Raw genomic sequence first — 6,000 nt, 5'->3', positions numbered from 1 at the left:
GTCTTTGGAGTGACTCTTACCTCTTAAGATCTCGGTTTACCTTTTGCTTCTGAATTTCAGATTTGTTATCGGATTAACTTTTGGTTCATCACTGACGCACCGGGTTGAAAAACTTGGGCCGTTACAGTGTTATGCTACAAAATTGAGCTTACTTGCTCGGTTAAGACTGCTTTTCTAGGTGCTTAGCTTTTGTTCTTCTGCTTTTGGGTGCACAAGTCTTTCAAGAATTTGGCATAAACCGAAATTTGCTTGATTGCATCCAAAAGTGGAAGATTGACTTTCACTTACCTAAACACGTCCATGATTTCATTGATGTTGGCCTTTTGTTTGTCATTTGAAATGGATCCTTTTAAGGCATCCGGAATGGAGTTTTTGGTTCAAAAACCTTTTCAGAATTTTTCTTTGAAGTCTCTTCAACATAAGAAGTTTTCAAATCATATTGCACATCTTTCTTTTCAAAGTCACTTTTCAAATCACTTTCAACACATTCTCATTTATATGGTCATGCACATGCAATGAAGGAGGAATATGATATGAAACGGGATGGGTGTCAACTTGTGGTTACACCGGTTCACTCTCTTCATTGGGCACACCCATTTGGTTGTCCACAATCTTTCCACTTCTCAAGGTAGTCACCGCATTGACATGCTCTATTGTGTGACCTTCCGATGAGGAATGAGTCTCCACAACACATTGTTGCTTTTGTGGGGCGTTTAAAGGCATTTTTCCCTTCTCTCTTGCATTCAAAGTACTAGCTATTTGCCCTACTTAGGTTTCTAGCTTAGCAATGGATTGAGAGTGAGAATGAAGCAATTGTGTGTTTGCCTCTAAAGTGCCCAAAGCGGTCAAAACTTTATCTTCAAAAGCGGGACTTCTAACATTTCCTTGGGAATATGATGGTTGATTAGGAAAATGAGAATTAGAAAATTGGCTTCCTTGTGATTGATATGATGATCTAAAACCTTGGGAACCTTGGCCTTGTAGTGGAGGTGGAATGTATTTTCCTTGAAAACCGCCTTGGGAAGGGTTTGAGCCCTCCCCTTGGTTTTTCCAAGAGAAATTCGGGTGATTTCTCCAACTAGGATTGTAATGATTTCCATAAGGATTGTTCCCTTGATTAGTGAAAACAGCATTTACTTATTCATGATGCTCACTTTGCACATGTCCATGAGGACAATTGGAAATAGAATGTAAAACACTTGAACAAGTCATACATGTTTCATTAGATGCATGATGAGAATGGTTAGGGAAGGAAGATACTTGATTCGTCAAGTTTTGGTTGATAAAAAATTTGAGATAATGATTTCATTTCGGCGGCAATTTCATTAGAGTGATCGACTTGATGTAAGCCAACACTCTTCTTACCACTAAAATTTCTACCATTCTTTGAAGATAAAGTACGATGCAAAGAATTTTCACTCATGCTCTCATAAAGACGCCACATGTCATCCTCATGCCTATCAATGTAAGAGCCACCCATGGAAGCATCAACCATGCCTTTGTAATTGTCCAATAAGCTCTCAAAGAAATATTAAACTAATTGCCATTTGGGCATGTCATGATGTGGACACTTCCTAAGCAATTCATTAAAGCATTCCCATGCCTCATGAAATGTTTCTCCATCCCCATGTGAAAATTTTCGAATTGAGGTTCTCATGGCATTATTCTTAGAAACCGGATAGTACTTCTTTAAGAACTCTTGTTGCATTTCCGCCCAAGAAGTTATTGAAAAAGGCCTAAGATTATTAAACCAATATTTTGCCTTGTCTTTAAGGGTGAATAAAAAAAGTTTAAGGCTTAAGACTTCTTCCGGTATGTCCGTATATTTTACGGTGGAACAAACTTCAAGAAACTCATCCAAATGCTTGTAAGGTTCTTCACTTGGAAGTCCATGATAATTAGGAAGCATTTGAATGGTTTGTGGCTTGATTTCATAGTGATGTGCTCTAAATGACGGCAATTGAATGCATGTGGGTGCATTATATTCATTAGGCACATAGTGATCTCGTAAAGCAAGGGGAGAATTAGCAATTGGAGGTGCAACATAGGCACCTTGGATGCCTTGAATGATGGGAGGCAGTGAAGCATAGATTGGCCTTGGCATTCCCAATGGAACTTGGCCTTGTTGTTGTGGTGGATGAACATATGGCCTTGGCATGCCTAATGGAACTTGCATGTTATCATGATGCACATTGGGGTGGAGGATACCTTGTTGGTCTATGTGACCAAGGTCCTCCACATGGTCCTCATTATGTCCTTCCATTAATGAAACGGATTGACTAGAACTACCTCTCCCCCTAGGGTTTCGAATAATGGATTCAAGATGAAAATTTAAAGGGACAAGAGTGGGTCTCAATGATCTACGACCATGCATGGACAATGCAACACAATAAGCAATAACAACAAACACTTCACCTTCACAACAAATCAATAATCAACAAACTTCGTCCACATTCAATGTTCCCATACTCCCATGCTTTAACAATATGCAAGAAAAGTAAATTGCCTCCACGCGGGCTCACGATTTATCTAAGAATTGAATTACAAGCCTCCACGCAAGCCGATGATTTAACTAAGGGATGAGTAAAGAAAAGCTCACAAAGGTCCTTTAGCACTTCAACTCCAAATTTATAGCTTAGCTTAGCAATTTTTAAATTTTTAGCATTTTTCCTTTGCTTGCTTAGCTCCTTTACTTGGAATATCCTTTGCTTGCTTCCTAGCTCAATGCTCCTTGTCAATTAAGAACAACCACAATAAGTAACAAAAATTGAAAATAAAGTAAAGACACGATCAAAAGAGTACTAATTCCTAATTGATTCCACAAATACAACATAGCCAATCAATCAATCCCCCGCAACGGCGCCAAAAACTATGGTTTCTTCTCGGGTGGTGCATAAAACAATGCACAAAACTTTGAGTTTGGAAATTAGTGTCAAGTGGGCACTATAATTTAAATTTATAAACCGCTTAACACCTATACTATATAGTATGAGTGAAAAGGGATCGTCCCAAGGGATTGAGTTGTCGTACTAGGTTGGGGAATCAACATTAGGGTTAGTAGGTCGAGTGATCAAAATAGTGGTTGGTTGGTTGAATTAAGCTAGATGCAAATTGAACTAAAGTAAGCAATAATGCAATAGAGAGAATAAAAGAGAGAGAGATCTTGGGGCTTAGAGATCACCACTAAGCATAGCTTTTCTACATCTTTAATGAATGATTAATGAGGGGAAGAACATGTATTACAATGAAGTGTGTGTGTGTGGTTGTTTCATCAAGCATGGATGACAAATTAAGCATATATTGTCTAAACAACATGGTAGATAGCACAACATATCAAATTAAGCCATTAATCCTTTCTTTAAGCTCACAATCCAAACACATCACAAGGTTAGAGATACATGTTACTTGCTTTTCATAAGTATGGAACATCAACAACAAGTATGAATTGTCCTTCCATTTAACAACTACACTACAACTAAGCCAATGACTTGAAATTAAACTAATTAAACTAAGAGAGAGGTACAATCCATCAAGCAATGAGTATGAACCATCAAATAAATCACAAGAACATGACAATAAGCACTATGTCTTGACAATCTCTAGATCCAAAACATTAACACACATAGATATGCATCAATAACACAAGAAATAGAGACAAGAACATGAACATCTATTCTAGCATACATAGACATATGGATAGAATGAAATGATCAATTGGAAGCATTAAACCACATAAATCATTAAATAAACAAGATCTATATATATATATATAAGTATCAAGACATGAATTACAATACAAATCCCTTAAAAAATACATAAATTAAGAAGTATAAAGCATGCTTAGGGCTAACTCTAGCCCCAAGAGGATGTCTAAACACTCATGGATGATGTCCTCTAACCCTCAACGGCAAGCTCCATGGAAGAAATTTGCTCCTTGGTTGATGAAGAGTCTCCAATGGTGTCTCTAGCCTCCTCCTCTTCTTTGCTTCCTCCCTAAGAGTTCTCTAAGTATGATATGATATGAGATAATACAATATGATCCTCTATGTTCTATGTTACAAAAAGTAATCCTTATCCTTATATAGGTAGGTCAAATGACACTTAAAATGAGCTGGGGTCATACAGCAAATATTCCCCAATGATTGGATAAACGACAACTTTTGTGAGCTGGAAATTAAACTTTTTCGCACTGGAGGAAGTTCGATCGATCTAACCTTGGACTTGGATCGATCGAACGTCGCTAAGATCTATCGAACTGAAGTTGGATCGATCCTCAATAGCGGTGCCTTTTTGGATAAAAACAAATCTGAGATATTTTGAAGATATTTTTGGGAAAAAGACAATAGCGATTGGTAGGGTGGTACAACTGGATAAGATCAATCATTTAGATAAGGACAAGAATGTTCGTTCGATCGATCAAAAAAGGAAGTTGGATCGATCAAACTTTTGAGATCTTTGAACATAGACAAACATGGCTCAGATCCATCTTGAAGTGCTGAGATCGATGAAAGTTGGATCGATCGAACTTTTCTTGAGATCGATCGAAGTTGCTAAAATTCCACCCTTTGCTTCCTTTTGCTCAACTTTGCTCCTTTCTTTGATTCATCCTAGAATTGCTTCAATTATGCTTTTATTTGGTTGAGTTAGCTTATTTTTGGGATAAGTATCTGAGAATGGAAATAACACGAAATCAATACAAAACGGTAAAATAAGATAGATAAAGGTTCTAAAATAACTAAGCTTAAGGGGTTTAAATACGCACTTTTCAGCGTTCATCAGCTATTATTAAATTTAAGCAACGTGAAATTTTTTCAAAATTTATAACAACCCGTATGGTATTCTAAGCAACCCATATAGTATTCTTCAAGCAATACTCATTATACCAACTATGGGGACATATATATTAACATAAATTATTTTCTTTTCTAAATAAATACTCACAAGCTCCCATAACTCTATTAGTACAAACTATCTTAACCGGGTAAAGGGTAAAAAACTTCCATATAGTTTGAAAAGTGTACAAATAACATCTTTGGCGTTTAAATCTCACCATTGTAGCATGTAAAGTGTGCAACTAAGGACTTTTCGTCCATTAAATAATAATGAAAAGGCAAAAAGACCAAAATATCCTTCACTCTACTCATAACAAAAATAATATAAAAAAATCTAATAGACAAGATTACCTTAAAGGACAAATTCAAAACCACACCCTTTTTATTTCTTTTATTTATATATATAATCATTTATATTTGTATGTAATATATGAAATATTTAATTTTATAAGAGTGGAGGGCAATTAGAGAGAGAGAGAGAGTCGTTTCAGAGGAGACAAAATATATTAAACATAGATAGAGTATTTATAGAGATAGAAATATATTAAATAAGAGTATATGTATATATATATGCACATACATTTATATTCTGTATGTAATCTATGGAATATTTAATTATAAATTTATAAGAGTGAGACAATTAGAGAGAGAAAGAGTTGTTAGGGATGAGAGAAAATATTTTAGTCATATGTTTTGTCCATATCATTTTAGGAAGATAAAAGTTCTTATTTGCTTACTTTTCATATTACACCAATAAAATTTATTATTGGTACAATTTTTAAGCTAACAATAGTGCCCTTTTTGCACTTCACCCTATCTTATATGTCTTTAAACCCAAACCTCTACCTTGAGAAAATCGACATTATACCAACTGCTTTAATTGCTGTCATATTGTAACATTGTTAGTTGTGCATTATTGAGAAAATCGACATCATACCAACCACTTCAATTGTGGTCATATTGTAACATTGTTACTTGTGCATTATTGATTGCTCTTTACTTTACTTTTCTTTTTATTGCTCTTTTTTTTTTTTTTTTTTTTACTTTTTTTTTTTTATTGCTCTTTAGTTTATCTCTTTCTAGCTTTATCCATTGTGAGACACCTTTATATAGCGCCTGCACCACTCTCGAACCCAACTATCTTCCTTGCTTGCTTCTCTCTCTATAT

At 35.4% G+C, this 6,000-nt stretch overlaps 1 pseudogene; it reads left to right on the top strand.

Moving 5' to 3' along the window:
• Window positions 1-1,553: 1,553 nt before the first annotated feature.
• On the top strand, window positions 1,554-1,652 carry LOC132305815 (small nucleolar RNA R71; annotated as a pseudogene).
• The last annotated feature ends 4,348 nt before the right edge of the window (window positions 1,653-6,000 follow it).

Source organism: Cornus florida, unplaced genomic scaffold (assembly GCF_030987335.1).
Source record: "Cornus florida cultivar Cherokee Brave unplaced genomic scaffold, ASM3098733v1 CherokeeBrave_3.0.0_Hap2_Chr04, whole genome shotgun sequence".
In the NCBI taxonomy this organism is placed as follows: Eukaryota; Viridiplantae; Streptophyta; class Magnoliopsida; order Cornales; family Cornaceae; genus Cornus; species Cornus florida.
This window is presented reverse-complemented; position numbering and strand designations above follow the sequence as displayed.